Below are 25,854 nucleotides of genomic sequence, written 5' to 3' on the forward strand. Positions count from 1 at the left end.
TTCGTAATGTTTCCTTTTGATGGGCATTTAAAGTTCAATTATCCGAACGGCTGCGTAGCCGGACTTTGTGGAAGGCGCGCTTGCAGCGAGCGGCGGGAGCCAGGTGAGAGCCGCCGCGCTCTGTGGGGGTAGTCGGCTCGGGGAAGCCCCGGGGCCGGACGGCGTGCCGCGGCCAATAAACGTGTAGCGCGGGCGCTAATGAGCCAATTAGCGGGCGCGTTCCCGCGGCGGCGCCCCTGGCCACCCCGCCGTCCTCAGACGCCACCAAACCGAGCGCCGAGCTCGCTTCGGAAAATCCGCCGCCCGGCGGTTGTCGCGACAAATTTGTCGAGCACCTGACACAATTTGCGGGAGATCACTGCGCGTTCCGAAAAATATGCCTCCGGATAATTTAAAGCTGCATAAAGGGATCAGACTGTGCTATCTGATCCGCAGCCTGGCTCTCGAAATGAAACAACTAAATTGCTTGCAGCACAACATATAATGCCGCGTTCCCTCTCACTCGTGCAAATTGATATCAGAGTAACGGATGCTCCTAAATGAGGGTGACTGATGCGGTGTTGAACTGCCTTTGGCCATTCGTTCAATAATGCGTACTTGGCTGGGTGACGCAGTGGAGTAATGCCAGCCAGGCTCCTCTATACGTGGCTGCGTAGAAGCAAGAATTACCCCCTTAGACCATGCATAGTAAGGTACAGGCGTTGTTGAAAGCAACTTCCCGGTTGAGGACAGATTTTTAAGTTTAGACCATACCCATAGTCGTACAATGAGGGCTGGAACGAAGCAAGAAGCCTATAATACGATCCTGAGCTCATCATAGCTAGTGTTGCTTTCATCCTGGCACATAATCCAAAGTAACGTCTGTCTGTGTCTAGTGTCAGCGCACTGAAGTGCCACGTTTGTCTTATTATGTTTAAGTATAGAATGGAAGTAAAGCAGCTGATAAAGTCCGAAACGATACTTAGCCTGTTCTTCTTCAACAGCATCAAGGTGGAACACTATTTTAACATCTCCACCCATGGGAGAGAAGGTCATTCGCGCACAGTGGCGTGATGTTGAACTGTACTCCACCACATGGTTTCCGAGACCAGCTACATACTCGTGACGAAAGTTCCTTTCACTGTCGCGCCAGTACCTCCTGCTCTAAAGCCAGGTTGAAAACTGAAAGCCTATAAATACAAATCTGAGTGAAATGAACATTATACCATACTCGAGGTTCGTAGGAACATTTAAATCATTTGAGTTACAGAATTATACCCGATCTCTCCGTTCTAAAAATTCAGTATGTTACGATGCTGCAACCAGAGTTACTGTAGCTGCAGCACAAAATTTATGACGGGCCAGATATCAATTCTTGTGGAATCCTGCTGCACCTGGTTTCTGTGCAAGTCTATAAACTATGGCTGCTGTAAGACCGTGACAAGTAATGCGCCATCGGCCGTACCATACAACTATTCGATTGGCGACATGTCAGATTGGGTTGGGTTGTTTGGGGGAGGAGACCAAATAGCGAGGTCATTGGTCTCATCGGATTAGGGAAGGAAGTCGGCCGTGCCCTTTCAATGGAACCATCCCGATTTTTGCCTGGAGCGATTTAGGGAAATCACGGAAAATCTAAATCAGGATGACCGGACGCAGGATTGAACCGTCGACATGTCAGGTGATTCTTTTTTGTGTTTATTTAACTTGGTGTCAACCACGTGTTATACTTATTATTGACGTCTGGTTAAATGAAAACTTCGAATCGACAATTATGTTGTGTTGCACAAAGCGCGTCAGGCGAACTTGCAGGCCAGGGAAGGAGCGACACATTCAGAGATATCTTTCGTTTTTTGTTACATGTGGCTCCACATTTTCCTACTGAAATACGGCAGATATTTTTGGCAGAAGGAGGGTAAGTAACTTGACGTCTGAATACCATCCCCATATCGTAGCGTTGATAGTGTCCTCAGTACGTAGAGTAGGGGTGCATGCTGTTTTCGGCATAATTGCCGTATTTCCTCTACGTATTTTAACTGTGCTGGGTGTCATATGTTGATTACCACGGTAGTGTCTAATATGTATGTAGCCATAGAAATAAGCGTCACCTGAAACTAAACTGCATATTTCTGCTACCTGCATATTTCTGAACGTATATTGGCTTTGATTCAAGAGGAACAGGGAACGAAAAATGAACCTTATGAAACAAAATTAAGAAACTCCATCCTGTGAAAAAATAGTCTGTCCGAAAGTAGACGTCTGCGAAATAAAAGTCTGCATCTTGGTGACGTTAAATACCGTTTCGCTCCACCGCGTGCATTCTAATACCCCAGCAGCCCCCTCATAATTCTGTCCAGAAAGTCGCTGAGACACTGCTGCTCAACCCGTCCCATGCTGCGACTGTGGCCGTCTTGAGCTCATCCGCTGTGACGACGCACTGCAAGTTTCCAAATACGCTCAATCCGTTTCATGTCAGCCGACGACACTGGCCACTCCATCCCGTTGATTCCTTTCTCCTGGAGAATGGTTTTGACTGGGTGTGTGAGTTGCGTTCGAAAACTTTAGACTTAAAAAGACGAACCCATCGTTGAAATGTTGACTTTAAAGATATATGACAGAGGGGAGGACCCTGTTCCTGTATTGATCAGTCCACCGATTAGCCTTGATAACAACAAGACGCGTCCAACATCCGCACACGATGCTTATACAAACTCTGACTGCCCCACCACTACAATGAAGTCCCATGGCTGCATGATCGAGACGTGATCGGAACCTGGCTGCCACCACACTGTTCTACGACGATCAGTAAAAGTCAAACAACTCGTGTACTCGTAAAGTGAAGGGAACCCGTTGCCTCCGACCCCAGGTTCAATTCCAGACGTTCCAGCGACTACCTTCTTTGCACTGCACGGTACTGGTAGCTTCTACTGTTGTTGGTAACAGATACGCTGAGGCCAAACTGATCGCATGGTGGTAGCTACGAGGGCGTGCTGAAAAGTAATGTCACAGAAATTTTTAGTCTGTGCTCAATATTGGTTGATGTATTACATGTCAAGTGTATTACTCGATCGATTATCCCTCTTCTCTGACACAAGATGCAACCCTCTGCCGATAGAAGGCTCCGAACTACCGTGTAACATGGTGATATGTGACGTAACTATGAAGGTACGTCAGAAACAGAGTGCTGTAATAGAGTTTATAACGGCTGAAAATGCGCTTCCTATTGAAGTCCATAGTAGAATGAAAGCCGCGTACGATGATGATTGTATCGATAGTAATGTGCGACGTTGGGCTGTTGGTGCTCGTAATGAGGGAAACGGTGGTACTAACCTCAACGTGTGTGACAGAGCACGGCAGCCGACGAGACTCATCGGAATCGGGGTTGATAAACTCATCAGAGAAAATCAGAAAAATGGTTCAAATGGCTCTGAGCTCTATGGGACTTAACATCTGAGGTCATCAGTCCCCTAGAACTTAGAACTACTTAAACCCAACTAACGTAAGGACATCACACACAACCATGCCCGAGGCAGGATTCGAACCTGCGACCGTAGCGGTCGCGCGCTTCCAGACTGAAGCGCCTAGAACCGCTCGGCCACAGCGGACGGCAGAGAAAATCGTCTGATAACACAGACACAGCTCTCAGGGAAGTGCGACATACCACGAGAGCGTGTACAGGCCATCGCTGTAGAACTGCGGTACAAGTTACTGTGTACACGGTGGGTGCCTCGATTGCTGACGCCTGACATGAAACAGAGGAGATTGGACATCTGTCAACGATCTCTTTTGTGTCTTGAGCGTGAGGGTACGGGTTCGTTAACAACATTTGACAGTTGATGAAAGCTGGGCTCTCCATTTCGACCCCAAAACAACAGAGCCTCAATGGAGTTCCGTCACAGAATAACATTGACGCCAAAAGTTCACGACCACGCCATCAGCAGACAAAGAGATGTTCAAGGTGTGGAGCATTTGGAATTCATGTCTAAGGCACCACCATCATAAGCCCTGCAGGGTACTGCGAGACCCTCAAAAAACCGAAAGCAGAATTTGAAGAATTCGTCTACAGATGGAGCAACCTCTTCCAGCATGATAATGCCAGACTGCCAGACTACACTCGAGCGCTGCGACATCTGCAACAATCCTACGCCTTGGGTTCACTATCATCCATCATCCTTCATACTGTACCGACTTCATCCCATCCAATTTTCATCTGTTTCTAAAACTTACAGAACATCTTAGAGGACTTCACTTTGATAGTGATGAAGCGGTGCACGAATAAAGTCAAACATCCTACGCTAACGGTATCAACAAACTGGTCTCCCGCTGAGAGGAATTTGTTCGTCGCCAGTGTGACTATGTTGAGATATGAATATCTAGACATGAAGAATAAAAATGTATAACGTTAATTAAGTTTGTTTCATTTAAAAGGCTGTTCGAGTTTTCACATAAAAATGAGGAGGCATTACTTTTCAAAACGCGCTTGTATGTACTGTGCGCGTCGACACAGTGCTCCTAATTTCCAGTTAACAACACATGTACTGACTGTGCATTCATGAGTGTGAGTTCAATTTTTTATCACTTTATTACAGGTAGCAAGTCAGCAATGGAGTTGACGTGTTTATTACCGTCTCGGGTGCTTGGGGTTTCTGGACAATGCCTAGTGACACTGGACCAGGGCATTGCTGTGTGCTGTGGCTGTTGAATCGTCGACACAGAAAGATGCAGATCTGTTTATGTGCTACAGAGCAGAGCCATCACTGTGGACGGAGTTATATCGTCTGTTATGACTATGTGGATAATGTCACGGTTATCGCAACTGTGATCCATTGCCTGTCCACGCGATCCTTCGCTATCTATTAGTTTCGCAGATGCATCTCAGCCGTAGCAGCATGCCCTACATTAGCTGAATTGTTGTATTACGAACACCTGTCTCAAAGGTCGACGCCGTTGCCTCGTTCGTACTCACTCAGATAATTATGTGGCCCTCTTTCACATCGTGTCGCACTGGTGCCCTTACTTTCCATTTCATATCTCGACTCTACACGGATTGCGTTAAGATGAACACTGACTTTTCCGGTCAACCACGTTTTTCGTGGGTTTCTGTATACGTTTTGTCTCTGTAACCTTAACCACTTGTTGGACTGACTGTGTTCTGCGCAGCTCCTCAGTTTGGATGCATTCGGATCCTGCTTTCTGGGTGCTGTATGCTTAACAACAGTTCGTGTGGCTCGAGGTGTGAATAAAAGCAATGCCTCACAGGAAAAAAGGCTTTATTGTTAGGATACAATATGTTTGACGGTATCAATTAGTCCGTCTGACACGAAAGGAGTACAGAAGGAAGGAGGTGACAGTTTAACGCTCCGTCGACATTTAGGTCGTCATGGAGATTATGGATAAGGGAGGGCAAGTACTGGGCGCGACCACGTTGAAGGAGCTACCTTGGAATTCGTCTCAAGTGGTTTAGGAGAATCATGACACAAAAACAGCAACAAGAATAACTAAAAGTCATCTGAAAAACGCTAATTTCCACATAATAGCGACAATAAGAAAAAAGGATGCTGAGAGTCGGTTTAAGGAAACATAACTCTCTTCCCTTAAGAGCATTGTTTCCCCTTAACGTCATTTCTGCCCATAAATTTCCTTTTTTTTCTTATTACGGGTATACTTCAATAACAGCTTTAAAAAATACGGTAGTATCTGTTAAGATTTGAAAAAAATTCGACGTTAAGTAGCTAACTCATAAGTGGGTCAGCAAGTTTCTTTAATCGTTCAAAACAAAGCTGAACTCAGGAAGCAACTATTACAAATAAAGTTCTACTGGCATTTAGGTGCTATAGCAAAGATGTGGTGCAGCAACAGAATTTCGCAATCCATCCACAGAAGCTATGATTGTGATAATCCAGCTCCACGTAGCTGTCCGCCGCTCGTGGTCTCGCGGTAGCGTTCTCGCTTCCCGAGCACGGGGTCCCGGGTTCGATTCCCGGCGGGGTCAGGGATTTTCACCTGCCTCGAGATGACTGGGTGTTTGTGTTGTCTTCATCATCATCCAGGAAAGTGGCGAAATTGGGCTGAGCAAAGATTGGATAATTGTACGGGCGCTGATAACCACGCAGTTGAGCGCCCCACAAACCAAACATCATCATCATCATCATCCACGTAGCTTCTCCAAGGCGTTATTCAAGCATCGACATGTTTTGTTTTGAATAAATCAGAAGGAGCTAGGAAGTTTCCATCTTAACGTCTAATGGACGCGAGGGTCATTAGAGATCGCGAACAAGCTAGGGCCTGAGCACGAAATCGGCTGGTCTTTTCCAAAGGAATCGGCACTGCGCTTGCCTTAAGAGATTTACGTAAATGACGGAAAGGCAAAATGTGAATAGCCGGACTAGTGCTTGAACCACCGTCTTCCACAACGCAAGTCAATTGCCATTCCACAACACCACATCATTTGTTCCTTCTTCTTTGTGCCTGTGAGCAACGTAATCACAATCAGACGTCGATGTGGCATCTGACAAACCAGAGTCAACCGTGGATGTTGATTTCGTTGCTGACGAGAAGACAGCCCATCGAACACACTTTGCATACTCAGTACGCCGGCGAAGGCCTAAAGTTGGTCAGGTACTGGATCCGACAACTAGTGATTAAAAATGTAATTCCCAAATACTACACGTGATTGACATCGTCACAACAAATTTGCATCAAATATAGCCTAGAATATTAAAACTAGCGAAAGTTTCAAAATGGTGTTGTTTTACGCTTTAAAAAAGCATCGTGTCTTTGAATAGTATCTAAGGAAGTCATAAAAATTATATATAAATCTTTCTATTGCAGTTGTGATCGGAGTGATGCCTTTCCATTCAGACGTGTTCATTTTCACGAATATGCAGTGTCTTCGGTTTAACTTGCAACAACTAAATATCTCTAAACCGAAGCATCGTACAAATAAAAAGTTCTATGTGAAAAGTTAATATTATCAAAGGGAACATCTGTCTGTGCTACAACTGAACACATCCTTCCCACCTCTCCTGAGTGGGCGCTGTCAACTTTGTGTTTTCAAATATTTTAAAATGGGAGCCCCCCCCCCCCCCCCCCTCCTCTTCCAATTTTTATTGCATACTCGGATTCTACGCCAAAAAATACGTACGATTTACTCAAACCATTGTTTTCCATTGGTAGTAGATGGCGCTTTAATCGACAATATAAAGTGTGGTAGTATTTACAATTAAGAATTAATGTATTTGATTCTGCATTTCATTTACATCATATCCCACACGGGCCTCTATTGGAGAGAAGTCCGGAGCTCGTGCTGACCGGGATAGTTGCTGCACATCTTCACAGCACGTTGAGTTTCACGGGCAGCGTGTGAGAGCGCATTTTCTTGTTGGAACAACACATCTACATCTACATCTACATCTACATCCATACTCCGCAAGCCAACTGACGGTGTGTGGTGGAGGGTACCTTGAGTACCTCTATCGGTTCTCCCTTCTATTCCAGTCTCGTTTTGTTCGTGGAAAGAAGCTTCTGTGTGGCCTCTAATCTCTCTGATTTTATCCTCATGGCCTCTTCGCGAGATACACGTAGGAGGGAGCAATATACTGCTTGACTCTTCGGTGAAGGTATGTTCTCGAAACTCTAACAAAAGCCCGTACCGAGCTACTGAGCGTCTCTCCCGCAGTGTCTTCCACTGGAGTTTATCTATCATCTCCGTAATGCTTTCGCGGTTACTAAATGATCCTGTAACGAAGCGCGCTGCTCTCCGTTGGATCTTATCTATCTCTTCTATCAACCCCACCTGGTACGGATCCCACACTGCTGAGCAGTACTCAAGCAGTGGGCGAACAAGCGTACTGTAACCTACTTCCTTTGTTTTCGGATTGCATTTCCTTAGGATTCTTACAATGAATCTCAGTCTGGCATATGCTTCACCCACGATCAACTTTATGTGATCATTCCATTTTAAATCACTCCTAATGCCTACTCCTAGATAATTTATGGAATTAACTGCATTTCATATCAGCGCACACTCCGCTGCAGAGTGAAAATCTCATTCTGGTAACTGCTTCCAGTTGCTGACCTGCTATTTTGTAGCTAAATAATAAGGGATCTATCTGTCTATGTATTCGCAGCACATTACACTTGTCTACATTGAGATTCAATTGCCATTCCCTGCACCATGCGTCAATTCGCTGCAGATCCTCCTGCATTTCAGTACAATTTTCCATTGTTACAACCTCTCGATACACCGCAGCATCATCTGCAAAAAGCCTCAGTGAACTTCTGATGTCGTCCACAAGGTCATTTATGTATATTGTGAATAGCAACGGTCCTATGACACTCCCATGCGGCACACCTGAAATCACTCTTACTTCGGAAGACTTCTCTCCATTGAGAATGACATGCTGCGTTCTGTTATCTAGGAACTTTTCAATCCAATCACACAATTGGTCTGATAGTCCATATGCTCTTACTTTGTTCATTAAACGACTGTGGGGAACTGTATCGAACGCCTTGCGGAAGTCAAGAAACACGGCATCTACCTGTGAACCCATGTCTATGGCCCTCTGAGTCTCGTGGACGAATAGCGCGAGCTGGGCTTCACACGACCGTCTTTTTCGAAACCCATGCTGATTCCTACAGAGTAGATTTCTAGTCTCCAGAAAAGTCATTATACTCGAACATAATACGTGTTCCAAAATTCTACAACTGATCGACGTTAGAAATATAGGTCTATAGCTCTGCACATCTGTTCGACGTCCCTTCTTGAAAACGGGGATGACCTGTGCCCTTTTCCAATCCTTTGGAACGCTACGCTCTTCTCGAGACCTACGGTACACCGCTGCAAGAAGTGGGGCAAGTTCCTTCGCGTACTCTGTGTAAAATCGAACTGGTATCCCATCAGGTACAGCGGCCTTTCCTCTTTTGAGCGATTTTAATTGCTTCTCTATCTCTCTGTCGTCTATTTCGATATCTACCATTTTGTCATCTGTGCGACAATCTAGAGAAGGATGTACAATGCAGTCTTCCTCTGTGAAACAGCTTTGGAAAAAGACGTTTAGTATTTCGGCCTTTAGTCTGGCATCCTCTGTTTCAGTACCATTTTGGTCACAGAGTGTCTGGACATTTTGTTTTGATCCACCTACCGCTTTGACATAAGACCAGAATTTCTTAGGATTTTCTGCCAAGTCAGTACATAGAACTTTACTTTCGAATTCATTGAACGCCTCTCGCATAGCCCTCCTCACACTACATTTCGCTTCGCGTAATTTTTGTTTGTCTACAAGGCTTTGGCTATATTTATGTTTGCTGTGAAGTTCCCTTTGCTTCCGCAGCAGTTTTCTAACTCGATCTTGCTTGGCACATACTCATCTAACGCATATTGTACGATGGTTTGAACTTTGTCCACTGATCCTCAACACTATCTGTACTTGAGACAAAACTTTTGTGTTGAGCCGTCAGGTACTCTGTAATCTGCTTTTCGTCACTTTTGCTAAACAGAGAAATCTTCCTACCTTTTTTAATATTTCTATTTACGGCTGAAATCATCGATGCAGTAACCGCTTTATGATCACTGATTCCCTGTTCTGCGTTAACTGTTTCAAATAGTTCGGGTCTGTTTGTCACCAGAAGGTCTAATATGTTATCGCCACGAGTCGGTTCTCTGTTTAACTGCTCAAGGTAGTTTTCAGATAAAGCACTTAAAAAAATTTCACTGGATTCTTTGTCGCTGCCACCCGTTATGGACGTTTGAGTCTCCCAGTCTATATCCGGCAAATTAAAATCTCCACCCAGAACTATAACATGGTGGGGAAATCTACTCGAAATATTTTCCAAATTATCCTTCAGGTGCTCAGCCACAACAGCTGCTGAGCCAGGGGGCCTATAGAGACATCCAATTACCATGTCTGAGCCAGCTTTAACCGTGACCTTCACCCAAATTATTTCACATTTCGGATCTCCGTCAATTTCCTTCGATACTATTGCACTTCTTATCGCTATAAACACGCCTCCCCCTTCACTGTCCAGCCTGTCTCTGCGGTATACATTCCAATCTGAGTTTATAATTTCATTACTGTTTACATCTGGTTTCAGCCAACTTTCTGTCCCTAGTACTAAATGGGCATTGTGACCGTTTGTTAATGAGAGCAGTTCTGGGACCTTTCTATAGACGCTCCTGCAGTTTATTATTAGCACATTAATATTGTTATTCCCTGTTGCATTTTGCCTACTCCTACCTTGCCGCGTCTCAGGAGGCATCTTGTCGGCCCTAGGGAGGGAATTCTCTAACCTAAAAAACCTACATGTGCACTCCACACGTACTCCGCTACCCTTGTAGCCGCTTCCGGCGTGTAGTGCACGCCTGACCTATTCAGGGGACCCTACATTTCTCCACCCGATAGCGGACGTCGAGAAATTTGCACCCCAGATCTCCGCAGAATCGTCTGAGCCTCTGGTTTAAGCCTTCTACTCGGTTCCAAACCAGAGGACCGTGATCGGTTCTGGGAACGATACTACAAATAGTTAGCCCGGATTCCACCCCGCGAGCGAGGCTTTCCGCCTTCACCAATTCCGCCAACCGCCTGTACGAACTGAGGATGACCTCTGAACCCAGACGGCAGGAGTCGTTGGTGCCGACATGAGCAAGAATTTGCAGTCGGGTGCAACCAGTGCTCTCTATCGCCGCCGGCAGGGCCTCCTCCACATCTCGGATGAGACCCCCCAGCAAGCAGACAGAGTGAAAAATGTAAATGGAAACGTTCGTATCCTAACGATTGGTATTTTACGTTAAAAATTTACTTCAGTGCTGCAAATTTGATTATACAGTAGAATTTGTCGAGCCGTTTCAATGTCTGGCTATAAACTATGTTTAGCCTGATCGAGGAAAAACGACGTGTGTGTAATAGTTAACTGATCCCATCGGGCGTTTGATTTCGGTGAGTCCCCTTGCCTCTCACCATGGGGTGCTCAATTTCGGTGAGTATCCATGGCAAGCGAGCCTGTCACTATCACATAATGGACATTTTTACCTCGTTATAATGGCTGTGGTTTGTATTCCCCCCCGGAGCCAGCATAGCGGCCAGTGCAGAACATAACGGCAGTTGGATTGAAGCATACACCGAGATCAATCACCTTGAAGGCGGGGTTCGAGGGCGGTCGCCAAAATCAAGCATTCCAATTGTTTAGGGGGACTGACCACAATCAACCCCGTAGGGAACAGTACTGTACAAGTAGCTTATTTTCCAGAAATCTCAATGTCTAGTTACACTACTGGCGATTAAAATTGCTACACCAAGAAGAAATGCAGATGATAAACGAGTATTCATTGGACAAATACACAAATATATTATACTAGAACTGATATGTGATTACATTTTCACGCAATTTGGATGCATAGATCCTGAGAAATCAGTACCCAGAAAAACCACCTCTGGCCGTAATAACGGCCTTGATACGCCTGGGCATTGAGTCAAACAGAGCTTGGATGGCGTGTACAGATACAGCTGCACATGCAGCTTAAACACGATACCACAGTTGATCAAGAGTAGTAACTGGCGTATAGTGACGAGCCAGTTGCTCAGCCACCTTTGACCAGACGTTTTCAATCAATGAGATCTGGACAATTTGCTGGCCAGGGCAGCAGTCAAACAATTTCTGTACCCAGAAAGGCCCGTACAGGACCTGAAACATGCGGTCGTGCATTATCCTGCTGAAATGTAGGGTTTCGCTGGGATCGAATGAAGGGTAGAGCCACGGGTCGTAACACATCTGAAATGTAACGTCCATTGTGTTAGTCAATGCATACAAGAGGTGACCGAGACGTGTAACCAATGGCACGCCGGGTGACACGCCAGTATGGCGATGACGAATACACGCTTCCAATGTGCGTTCACCGCGATGTCGCCAAACACGGATGCGACCATCATGATGCTATAAACAGAACCTGGATTCATCCGAAAAAATGACGTTTTGCCGTTCGTGCACCCAGGTTCGTCGTTGAGTACACCATCGCAGGCGCTCCTGTCTGTGATGCAGCGTCAAGGGTAACCGCAGCCATGGTCTTCGAGCTGATAGTCCACGCTGCTGCAAACGTCTTCGAACTGTTCGTGCAGATGGTTGTCGTCTTGCAAACGTCCCCATCTGTTGACTCAGGGATCGAGACGTGGCTGCACGATCCGCTACAGCCACGCGGATAGGATGCCTGTCATCTCGACTGCTAGAGATACGAGGCCTTTGGGATCCAGCACGGCGTTCCGTATTACCCTCCTGAACCCACCGATTCCATATTCTGCTAACAGTCATTGGATCTCGACCAATGCGAGCAGCAATGTCGCGATACGATAAACCGCAACCGCGAATAGGCTACAAACCGACCTTTATCAAAGTCGGAAACGTGATGGTACGCATTTCTCCTCCTTACGCGAGGCATCACAAGAACGTTTCACCAGGCAACGCCGGTCAACTGCTGTTTGTGTATGAGAAATCTGTTGGAAACATTGCTCACGTCAGCACGTTGTAGGTGTCGCCACCGGCGGCAACCTTGTGTGAATGCTCTGAAAAGATAATCATTTGCATATCACAGCATCTTCTTCCTGTCTGTTAAACTTCGCATCTGTAGCACGTCATCTTCGTGGTGTAGCAATTTTAATGGCCAGTAGTGTATTAACTTTTCAAGTAGATTTTTTTTCTCACGATGCGTCATTTTCGAGATATTTACATGTCTCAAGTTAAAAGAAACACTCTGTATAGTGGCGAAAACTTACGCCAAATCAGAACTTCAAGCTGTACCTCACGATCACTGCAGCACGTAATGTGCTGTCGTAAGAAGAAGCTACTCGTTCTGTCCGAAGTCATTTTCTGCGAATGCTGCACAGCGCCACACACGTACTTTCCGTCTCTGTGATGGGTAGGTGTGACGCCATTAACTTCCCACGGGTGGGAGCGCTGCCTACACGACAGCAACTCGTCTGTAGCCGCTACAGTGTTTGCGTGGTGGAAGCGTTGGCCCCAGTGGGGTGGGGGAGGAGGGGCCGGTGCTTCTTATTTAGGAGCTCGGCTGGCCCGCGATAAGGCGTGCCGGCAGGAATTTCGCCGTTCTCGTTAGCAGCCATTACGCGGGCAGGTGGTGCTGCCGCTTATCTGCCGCGGACCCGGAATGTGACCGCCCCCACTATCAGCCCGCCTGACGCCTGCAGTCCACAGGCCGTGGTCTCGTCCGGGAACCGGCCTCCATGCAAATCAGCACAAATGGCCATCTCAGAGTTGAGATTACTCTTGTATCTTTGCAGTCCCTTCTGTACTTATTCATCATCACACTACGTCCTGTGTCGTAACTACTACGTTAAACTGCTGGCTTGTAATACACTGCTGGCAAAAAAATTAGTACAGCTGGAAAGAGGACTTCGATTTTGATCCGCTGACGGCACCTTGGGAGATAGTAGATATACTGATAATGGTTTCAGTGTCGTCCGGCAACATAGATCGTAGTGGTATAGCTACCAGAGCGCCATCTGTGTCTATCCTTTGTTAGGGAATGGTTACAACCAGAAGAGTCAGCATGGTGCATACGTGTGGAGCAAGCAGACAACCATGCCACGAAGAGGCACTCCTGCTTCCTACAGCCAACGGAGCGAGTTTGAAAGGAGTCCAACGGTGGCCTTCCGAATGGTGGGATGCTCCTTTCGGAGAATTGCCACACAAGTTGGACGTGCTGGGTTAGTTGTGCAACGGTGCTGGTATCAGTGGTCACGTAAACATTCTCATACCCGTAGGCGCACAGCACAGACGCCCGCCAGGATCGTGGAATTGTAAGGGCAGCAGTGGCAGGTCCCACAGTTACAACAGCACAGATAAGAGGGCTTGTGAGCCTAGAGGTATCAACAGGAACTGTTGTGAACCGGTTACTAGCAGTTAGACTACGGGCACGCACACCGCTAGCCCGTCTTTCACTCGTGCCACAGCATCGACATGCAAGGCTCGACTGGTGACGTCAGAGGACTACTTGGAAGATGGAATGGCGCGCCGTGGTCTTCAGCGATGAAGGCAGATTCTGCCTGCAAGTAAGTGATGCTCGTTGGCTCTGACGACGTAGACCTGCTGAACGATGTCTCGTAGAATGCATTCGTCCAAGACAAACTGGGCCCACCCCAGGTCTCTTCGTCTGGGGTGCGATAAGCTACAACTGTCGTTCAATTGTGGTGTTTCTGGAGGCGACGCTAACCAGCGCTCTGTATGTACAGAATGTTGTTAGACATGTTCCTTTGCCGTTCTTACGACAGGAATGTGATGTGTTGTTGCAACAGGACACTACTCGCCCAACCACTACCCGAGGAACTCAACGTGCTCTGCAAGACGTGCAGTAACGTCCTTGGCGAGCACGATCTCTGGACGTGTCTCCAGTCGAGCGCGTGTGGGATATCAGGGGACGAGAAGTGATTCGTGCAGCTCGTCAACCATCAATTCTTACAGAACTGCGTGAATAGTTCGGGCATACGTGGAAATACGTATGCCAGGACAGTATTCACCGTCTCTACGATTGGCCGGATACCAGAGGCAGCGCCTGCATTGCTGCCCGTGAAGTACTACGTACTAATGCGTGGATCGATAGATGGTACCTCTGAACCACTTTGGTTATTCATCTATAAAGGTGATCATTTGATGTACTCTACATGCACTGCTGCAACAAAAAATGGTTCAAATGGCTCTATGCACTATGGGACTTACCATCTAAAGTAATCAGTCCCCTAGACTTAGAACTACTTAAACCTAACTAAGCTAGGGACGTCACACACATCCATGCCCGAGGCAGGATTCGAACCTGCGACCGTAGCAGCAGCGCGGTTCCGGACTGAAGTGCCTAGAACTGCTCGGCCACAGCGGCCGACCACTGCTGCAACAATAATTGTTGAATTAATCGTTGTACGTTCCTAACAGTTACAAGTATCGTCAGATCATCGTTTTCGTGTAGTGGGTGGTGTCTCCTCATCCTAACGATTCTTTCAACTCTTTAGGTCCTTGCCTGGATAACTGTAAGGTTAAGACTCCAGAGGCTGCAAGTTCGATTCTCGCTAGAACCTAAGACTCTTATAGCTTTGTGTAAAAGAAACAACGAAATACTCGTATGTGAAAACTTTTACTGTGATTCGCAGTTCGTGATAAATTAACCAGTTCGAAGGCTGTAGGAACGCAAGAGCTACAATGTCGATGACGTTGGAGTAGATACTGTTTAATCATGCAACAAAATTCCTCATCTGCACCGAGTCTCTAATTGCCCTTCAGGCTATCCGTCACATGCACCCGTCAGAAAAGTGTACTCAAATGATCCACGACAGGGGTAAGAGGTGTCATTCTGCTAGGTACCAGGGCACGTCCGGATTCAGGGTTATGTAGCAGAAAGCAAATGGTTCAAATGGACTTGAGCACGATGGGACTTAACATCTGAGGTCATCAGTCCCCTAGAACTTAGAACTATTTAAACCGAACTAACCTAAGGACATCACACACATCCATGCCCGAGGCAGGATTCGAACCTGCGACGGTAAAGTAGGCGCATCTCCAGACTGAAGCACCTAGAACCGCTCGGCCACTGCGGCCGGCTATGCATCAGCAGATGAAGTAGCTAAAAGAGCCTGCTTTGAAAATACATTGTAATTGCAGTTACCTGGGTGTAGAGGCACAGGGTCATGCGTCTGTGCGAGGAGGAGTGGTTGGGGTTAAGGAACAACAAACTGCGGTCGGTGAAACAAACGACAAACCCGTGGCGTTCCTCCTCCTGGCCGCTAAGTCTGGAACTTCTCTTCACGCTCCTCTGGATAGGGCACCGTTCTCTGAGGCTTGGATTCCTTCTCCAGTGGGAGAATCCATCAGCACAGGTGTACAGGTATCTGTTCACAACTTTTTGATGGAATGCGTTTTATACCAAGCAATGAGGACTGCATCCAGCTTAACAGCTGAGCTGCTCTCTAGTTTAGGAGAAGATGACTCGAATCTGGTTCATGTTTAAGGTTGTGAGGTAACGGGCGAGTTGTGGCGCCCTGTTCGGAGTTGGGGCGGCCGCACGGGATGCTCGTCAAAGCCGCGGCTCGTTAGTAACCGCGTGATGCCGCACAATAGCTGGACCACGTGGTGCCCAACGTTAGCCGGGGTCCAGGCGTGGCGTGGCTGCGAATTCCTTGGTGATGAGGACGGTGCTTTGTGTCGATGAAGGAGAATTCTATGCCGGGAGTGCCAAAGATGGCGGACTTTGTCAAACCTTAATGGCAGACATTTCACAGTTCGTATAGAAATTAATAGTAGCCAAATGAATCATGATACCTCAAAAAGAAACATGTACATTACTATTATTTGCACGACGATTCTGATGGTGTAATCAGATTTTCAATACCTTTATTAGTTTACAGTTTAGTATCTGACGGTAAATTACACAAGTAACACCCAGCAACGAATTTCCAAAATCTAAACGATTCTTCATATTTTGTCGATCGACGTGTCTTTAGAAAGCTATTAGTGTAAACCTAAATTGGTATAAATTACAGGCATGTAGCTTGAATAGTACATGAGTTATTGGAGGTCAAAGTGGCCGATTACTATCGATCGCGTCAGGCCATAAGTACTCCACAGTCACACGAAAAATCGATAGCAGCATGCTTATAAATATATTTATTCATCTACGCCTTTGTTTATATCCGATATATACTATTCATGGAGAAATTGGTTAAAGATTTCCTGAGTTTTAGAAAGTAGAGAGACAATAGGCTACTAGCCTACCTTTTGTTCTATTAATTTGATATGTGCTTATTTACTTTGTTTATGTATCTAATAATGTGTGTTAGAGAGTGTTTATGGTCCAGCAGTAGGAATATTTATTTAATTTCAAGTATTTAAATGTAAATCCAGTAATTCGAAAGTGTTTTATGTTTGTGAGTGTGCATTGGCTGGAAGACATGCCGGGAGCGCTGTAACCAGTCACAGCGCTCGTGAATGGGGCGACTGGATGGAAGTTGGAGAAGAGCATGTTTTCGTAAGTGCGACAGGAAGTACGGCACGGGGTGCGGCGGACGCACAGTCACGAGAGGGACTTGGAGAGTGTGGAGCGGCTTACGCGTGGTCGCGGCAGATAGAAATATTTCGTAGTGCTGACTTCTGCACTTGAGAGATTTCCGTGGCTTCTACAGTGAAGACGTGGTGTGGGCTTAGAAGTGAATACCTCGCGAGCTTTGTTCTTGTTCATAACTCAATAAGTGTTTTGCAGAAATATACCGCATTCTCAAAAGTACTTCTACTATCGTACTCATCATTTAAAATCGTTAAGATAGTACCTGCAGATTTTATTCAATTGCAATCTTTCATTTATAAATTTATATGTTATATTCATTATTCGCAATTGCCGAGTGATAGAAACCTTCGACCATTCGGTTCATGTGTGTATTCTTATCGTATACTGTAGACTCAGCAGTATTTGGCCTGTAATGCGGCAACTACGTATCCCAGCCCCTAGACAACGAAACCAGCCAAAACTTTTAATATTGCAACTCTGAGTCTGTGGGTGCGTAGTTTTTTGAAAGCCCGCAAGGTTCTGTGTGATCTCGAAGCTTCCACGTTGTTTCTTAAGTAGAAGATATTAAGTGATTCCCACTGATTGATCAGGCATGGATTCCAGTTATATTATTTTGCTTGTTGTGTAGTTATAGTCTGCGAATTTTAACCATGAAAAGTCTTGGGATATACGTGTTTTGGCCTTCGGTGTGGAAGTGTGAGTGTGAGTGGGACAGAATGCAGCCGAGTGGCTGAGAATTACATATAAAACGTTATATTTTACCTTTTGGTGCAAAGTTTAAAAAAGAGTGACCACAATCTTCTCAAATGAATTCCGTAATGCCGGTGATGACCTCAACGTTGTGCGCCCTATAATTACAACCACCACAACTAACAACAACAACGTGCAGTAGGACTGCATTAGGTGATATCTAAGGTTTAAGGTCAGAAGTTCAGACGTTGTCACAAGAAATACCGTCTGTAAACAGCAGCCACAGCACTTGCTCTTCGCGGCGATAAAAAATTTCCTTAAAGTTTCTCGCTTCTATTAACACCACGTAAAAAATATGAAATTCACGTATAATACACCTATATTGTCTCTAAGCATGTCAAAAATCCTCTTCCGTTAGGGCTAGAGTTACGTGAGTTTTGTTAAAACGTGTGAAATTTTCCCGTTCATGAAACACCTTCATATTTACTACATTATATCTCAAAAACTACGTCTCACAGTTCTCATTCAATTATTAGCGAAATCCATCAACTCAGCAGTTGTGCATCCCATTTCGTTCACTATGTGTATGCCAGGAAAACGGTGTTTTTCCGTAACATTATCAATATTTTACTCGCAGCAAATATGAAATTTAAAATCAACATCTCACGTAAAAGATCATCTAAAAATTTTAAAATTCACATGTGATGAAAACCACTAAACATTTCAGGACTCTTCTCCTGATTAAAATTAGGGTTCGAACTCCTTTTAAAAAAGAAATCGATGGAATTTTCACTTACGGTGAAGTTTTCTACTTGAGGCATGACAGTCACAATGGTTTGCACTGTGAAAGTGGCAACCCGATGGGAGTCCACGGCGTCAGTACGGTTCCCATTAGCGTGTTGGATGAGCGTGCAGTACAGCCAGCTAGCTGTTCAACGCCAACCTCTTTACATCAGAGTTAGAAAAGCACCGAGGTGTTCAAACCAGTACGCTGTATGAGGAAAGCCTTACCCTTCTTTCCATTATGATTCTAGTTACCTGTTAAACTTTAAACCGTAGTTTCCCTATATTCTAGTCTATTTACATATAGATTATAGTGTAGAGCAAATGTAGGTTACAGTGTAGAGCCCTGGCACACATAGTTCCCCTATGTGTGCGTGGGCTAGCGCCTCCTCATGAGGAAGCACTGCAAAGCAGCACCACCGCCTCGCAAATTACTGGCATGTCCAAACCAACCTTGGGCGAATTTAATGCTTGGTTTTGTTATACTTTCCGAGTCAAAGACTCCTCCAGTTAGGCCAGTTATACCAGTATGCTCTTACCCATCTAAATGCTTTCAGTGTTTTCTCTGATTCGTAACAGAATTACCAAAAGATCTCGCCTACTATAAAAATACTTTTTTATATTACGTACTTCCGAAAATAGCTCCACAAAAATGTAAACATCATTACGGTCTGCGAATATTTACCACATTCCAGAGTAATTTTTTCAGTCTGCAGTATAGTCTCTAATAAAACTTCAAGGTTAATTGAAATTGTCTGGCAGATCGGGACATTTGCATAGCGAAACTGTTATTCTGAGCACAACTCACGGTCGACAGCGGGAACTGTCCGACATATCCTTTTTCTCGGAAGAGGTATGTTACCTAGATATTATGTGGTTTCTGGGAAGGTCGAAGATTTGACTCAACTAAGCCTGTCGGAAATGTAAAATTAATCAATTCTGTATCACTGTTATGAATTTGTTTATAGAATTCTTCGGCTTATTTCACCCGCTGTCGATGGCAAGAGTCTCGGGCGACCAAGGAGCTGATTCAACAGTTGAACGATGAGGAAATCGTAGACCAACCACGATACCACTGAAGTTTTTTTTTAAGAACTGCTATTATATTATTCCAGGAAACACATAGCAATTTCTTTTCTTTCTTTAGCACTATAGATTAAAAATCTCTTAAGTTATTTGCTATCGATGATCAATGTCAAGCCGGCCGGAGTAGCCGTGCGGTTCTAGGCACTACAGTCTGGAACCGAGCGACCGCTACGATCGTAGGTTCGAATCCTGCCTCGGGCATGGATGTGTGTGATGTCCTTAGGTTAGTTAGGTTTAATTACTTCTAAGTTCTAGGCGACTGATGACCTCAGAAGCTATGTCGCATAGTGCTCAGATCCATTTGAACCAACAATGTCAACTCCAAATATTTTTAATTCTTTATTTCTACAGTGTCAGCCAGATACAATTTATTTTCTGGATATAGCGTGACTTAGGCCCGTATACACTACAAAAGATCTTTCTCAAATACATTTTGTGAAATCCGCTTTATAAAATTCTTGATGATATACTGAGGTACTTTGATAAAAATAAAAATTATGAACGTGGCCCTAACATTCACAAAAGATCTGTCAGTAAGACTGACAGTGTAATGCGGGCCTTACCGACAAGTCAGAAAGTCGCCAGGAAGAACGAGTGTTCGTTTACGGCTTAGGAAATGAAAAACCGCTTCTTAAATGGCATCATTAAGTGGATAAGGCAGTCGTAAGGTTGCATAGCTTCAGCTTCTCCGTGTATAGGTTTTCGCTAAGCTCTTGAATCCCTATAGTTGATTCTACAAGCGAAAGAGGATATGGTTTCACGAACAAATTTGTTTAAAATACTTTAAACTGAAACACTGACAACGTGATTATGTTGGACCTGATAATACCAGAAAAATAAATATACAGCGCAAAGGATAAAATAAATGACGATTCAAAGATCGCGTAAAGCAGTAGGAAAGTAGGCAGACCGATATCAAAACATAGGTCTCTCACTAATGAATTAAGTTCTTAATTAGATTTGTTAATGATCTGTCGACTTTCCATAAAATTTTCGAACTAATCTAGGTTCTGACACAGCTCAAGGACGAAATAAATTTGCAGTAGCCTGAATATGCCAGCTACAATTTATACGTTGTCCTACACAAGGAACTACTTGAATATGTTAATTCAAGACGGCTATATCACGTTCTGAATATAGTTTCTTTTGTTTCTTACGGTTATTAATTTAGCGGTCACAAACGAAAACATACTATTTTGTAGGGAACACATGTGGAAGCGATCTAGATGCTTGTAAAACAATAAACTGGTAGCCAAGATCGCAGGAATTCTTTTTATTCCATAATTACCGGTTTCTGCGAAACTAAAGGCGCCATCATCGGATCTTAGGACACATACAGATTACAACATAAAGGCAAACAATAGTGATATTAATAGTTGCCTATAACACACATGCCTTACCAAATTGTCGTAAGTAGGAAATAGGCGTCCAAGAGAGATGACATTATAAGTGTTAAGTGTCTCCATCACATACAAGCGCAAGCTAGGTAGACACCATTGTTTGCTTCGATGTTTCAACCTGTATGTGCCCTAAGATCCGATGAATTCGGCTTTAGTTTCTCCAAAATCTGTAATCATGGAATAAAAAGGATTCCTGTGATCTTGGCTACCAGTTTATTGTTTTACAAACGAAGACATTGACATGAGACGTATTTCTTTCAAACAGTGGCTATCACATCAACATCGATAAAGCTTTTTTTAAAAAAATCAGTACCAAAGAAAATGAAATTTACTTGATGGGTTATTCACTACGTCTTGATATCACATGTTTACTACAGAGTATCGTTTAACTGACGAATAATGAAGGACAAGTAAGAGGCGATACAAATGCAAGGCATATCCAGTTAATTGTTGCAGCGTTCTACGTGTATCTGTCACGTGCATTCCTTCTTACGTGTTCATCTTCTAGTCTATTTTTTAAAATTATTTACCCACATTTTTGCCAAAAATCACTGATTGCAGTCTATTCTTTGCGCATATGAATATCGTGCATTTAATAAAACATCAAAAATGACCATTCTTTGGTGTTTATACAAACTTACTCAATGAGAAATTTCAGGAATTGAAAGTGTTAATTTTAACTACAGCAGTTGATTTTCATTTTTGCTCCACGAAGCTAAGTTTCAGTGCACTCTTAATCTATGTTAGCACGAAAAGTAATAGATGATTATAAAGATTTCTCGATTAATGTAGATATATATGATTGAAATAATAATAATTGAACTAGCATAGCGCTGTTTGCGATTCTGAGAATTGTGCAATATTATAGATATCGGTGAAAGTCGTTCTGATTTAAAAGTAATAGTAAAATTTGTCTGGGGAAGAATAACACGAAAAACATAGCGTAACCACAAGGAAATGAATTATTTCGACACTTTCTGAAGAGAAGTGCCATCTGTTCTATTCAAATGCGACGCTTTGAGAACTAGGACAGCGGTACCGCCTGCAAGAGTGTTTTGTACCTTTCCAATGTTTCGTGTGGCGTGGATAAATTTATGAGCAAAATCCTATGACCATTTGATTTTTAACTGAATCATTAGATACAAGGCGTTCTTTCGAAATTTTATCCTGTATTTTATAACTTGATACATGGACGGTGCACGATACCACCTTGTCCTTATTCTATGCAATTATATCCAAGGTAAGCTGGCTAAAAGCATTTTAAAGTTTTATTTCTGCAAGCATCAACAGGTTACAGTCCACATCTTGCAGTAATGTAAAAGAGCGCTCGCTTGGTATCAATAGACTAGCGTTTAAAATAAATTGGCAAGTAATGATATTGTCTTCACGACTGTACTGATTACGTGAGTTCAAGAATGCGTACATTCGTTCGAAAACTTCAAATCTCGAAGGCTAAATATGGCATACATCGTCTTCATAAGTACAGTGTAGTCGAACGGTTTGACAGTGGCGATCACGTTCAATGCTCTTTCGGCCACAAATATTTATGCAAACTCCTGTCCCGTGAGCCGTCGAGCGTGGAATTATCTGTCCCGTGCCAGCTGGTAAGCTGCACATTTCCTCATTTTCAAGAAATAATCTACTGTATCGTTTCTTGGAAAAAGTGTTAATATTGCGTTTTCATCTCACTGACTCTATGTGCACTGCAATTAGTATTATCCGAAGTCTTATTTTTCCTGTCTTTTCTCTTTCCTTTACATTCATTGTTTATTCTTTATTATATAAGTAGTTGTTACACATCGACAACGTACACTCATGATCTGTCGACTTTCCATAGAATTTTCGAACTAACGTAGACTCTGACACAGCTCAAGGGCGAAGTAAATTTTCAATAGCCTGAATATGCCAGCTACAATTTATACTATGTTAGCACGAAAAGTAATAGATGATTATAAAGATTTCTTGATTAATGTAGATATATATGATTGAAAAAACAATTGAACTAGCATAGCGCTGTTTGCGATTCTAAGAATTGTGCAATATTATAGATATCGGTGAAGGTCGTTCTGATTTAAAAGTAATCGTAAAATTTGTCTGGGGAAGAATAACACGAAAAACATAGCGTAACCACTAGCAATAGTCATACAAAATATCAGTCGACTGTAAGTGTTTGTTAAAATTCATAGGAGCTGCTAGCAGACATAACTGTTTACTACCTAGATTAAATTAATTTATTAATGCAACATATTTCGAGGAATGACCTTAGAATGAGGCAGATATGACAGTACAAAAATGTTTAAGTGCACATAGTCCCATATCTATCAAAGTTTAGTGTAGGAGTGGGATATGGACTATTCTCAAATTCGGTTTTGGAAGTGGTCCGCCATGAGCAAAACAATTTTTTTTCTTTTCTTCTATTACCCAGACATGTTTCTCTGAAGTTTAAACATCATCGGTGGGCTTTTATTTTCTTACTATTGTGCAACAAGAACAATGCTCTTTACTACTTGTACACTCACAAATTCGAGTTTTTGAAAAATTATTTACAAATTTGAAAAGATAGACACAGTTTAGTATATTCACCTTGTTCCCCTGGTTTTTTATATACTTTATGTGGTAACAAATTAATACACAAAACTTAATCTGTCTTTTCAGATTTGTAAATGCTTTCTTTAAATCATGAATTGATATGTGTACAAGCAATAACGGGCACTTTTCCTGTTGCATAATAGAAAGAAAATAAAAGCCCACTGTTGATGCTGAAACTTCAGCTAAACATGTCTGGGTAACAGAGCAAAAGAAAAATCGTCCCCCCTTCCAAAACCAAATTAATTTGTAAGCAAACATGGGAAGAAGAGCTTCAACCTCAAGATGGTGGAGTACTCTGTCCAACAAAAACTGTCTGCCCTGTTGTTGTATGGTCTCCTTCTTCCATCACTCTGACTCTTTCGATTTTTCATATGAACTATTTGTAAACTAGCGATATACATCAACAACGTCCTGCTTATTGTAATAAACACCACTGTGGACTAGCATTAATGTGACGTTCAAAACTAAAAAAGGTAACAAAGAATTGTCTGGTAACGGTAGCTATAAAACCTGTTTATATAGGCTATGTGTAGGTTGTAGAATGGGAAAAGTATTAACGAATGTAAAAAGGGAGCCTCAGATACAGGTCTCGCCTGGACGAAAACCTGAACAAAATTAAAATATGAAGAGGCGCTACAGAGCACATAGATGACTGCTAGACATAAAAACGGAGAAGGTTTGTTTGGACTTCGGCTTAAGCACTGATGTTATTCGAGATCAATTTTACCAATACAAAAGTATCGTAAAAGTATTTAATATTTAGTTATCGTGGATGAAATCTAATTTAAAAACAGACTTAATTTAAAATGAAAGAAAGGAAGGAAAGTTAGTGCTCAACGGCTCCCTTACGACGGAGGCATTAGAGATGGAGCAGATGTTCACATTACGGGAGAATAGGGAAGAAAATTGGTCATGTCCTTTCCAAAGGAATCATCCCGGCATTCGCCATAAGTGACTTAGGGACGCCGCTGGATACCTAAATCTGGTGGGCGGACGGGAAATCAAACTGTAGTCTTTCTCAAAGCAATTTCCATGTTATAATAATGGGTCACTTCTCGGTGACATTAAAAACGAATCGCAACCATTTATCAGGCAATATAAAAGATTGAATGTTTATTTAATCATACTTGTTTTTACCCTTCATTTGAGCAACATCTGGGCCACATGGTGTCAGCTGGTAGAAAAAGCGGTAAAATGATAGTATGATTTATTGGCTGGGGTTATTCGGCCGCTTGGTGCAATTCCTTCTACTTTACGCCACTTCGGTGACTTGAGCGTCGATGAAGAAGAGACGAAATGAGTAGGACAACACACACACAGTCTCTGAGCGAGGAAGATTTTCGACAATGCCGCGAATCGAACCAGAGACCCTGCACTCTACAGGTAGAGACGCTATCCACTTATTTCACTTATTTATTTATTTATTTTTATAGTACGCCGCACTTGCGTCACAAGACATGTGTGGAACCACTTTTTCCCCCTTCTACGGCGGCACTGCATCGCGCCTTCTTTACGCCGTGTCACAGCTCTTTTTTTCCTCCACTACTTTCTTTTTTTAATTTTATTATATACTTTTCACAAGGAACCGCATAAAAAATTTCAAAATTCCATAAAGGCCGAAAATTATACGGCAAATATGATTTTTCTAATTTTTTTCTTTTACAATTCACAAGGAACAGCATAAAAACATTAGAAAATGCTATAAAGAACAGACAATTTTAACAAAAAGATCAGGTACACACTTCTGCAATACCTGAAAATAATTGACTTGCAACATTATGCCAAATAATAGAACATCCGGATCTCAATGCTTTCGAACAGGGGAGGGCCAATTGGCTTACCAGAATCCACAGTCCGTAAGTGTTCGTTCGTGTATCCAATCAAAACCAACTATGCAGTAAAGCTTCTTAGAACTTGGGCACCCCAGCTGATGAGAAGATCCACGAGTACTCTTCTTAAGAAATTGGCTCATAGTGTTCCATATTTCGTTCCGCGCTGTATCTTCTCGTGTTGCAGCTCGTCCATTCCATTGCCGTCATATATGCAACTCGTCGCCATCCCTACGATCCAACGAGGCCCCTAAGAAAGCTTATGATACGACGTCTCAGAGTCCACATTTCCGTCACCTTTCCAATACTAAATGGGGTCCATTAGCCCGCAACACGTGCTAAAGGGCGAATCATCTATGTTTATTACGTGCAGCGTGGTCTATGCCATGTACTAGTGATTAACTGGAGCATACCACTAGGATCGAAACGCCGAGTTAAAGTACGG

The sequence above is a fragment of the Schistocerca cancellata genome, chromosome 1 (genome assembly GCF_023864275.1).
Source record: "Schistocerca cancellata isolate TAMUIC-IGC-003103 chromosome 1, iqSchCanc2.1, whole genome shotgun sequence".
In the NCBI taxonomy this organism is placed as follows: Eukaryota; Metazoa; Arthropoda; class Insecta; order Orthoptera; family Acrididae; genus Schistocerca; species Schistocerca cancellata.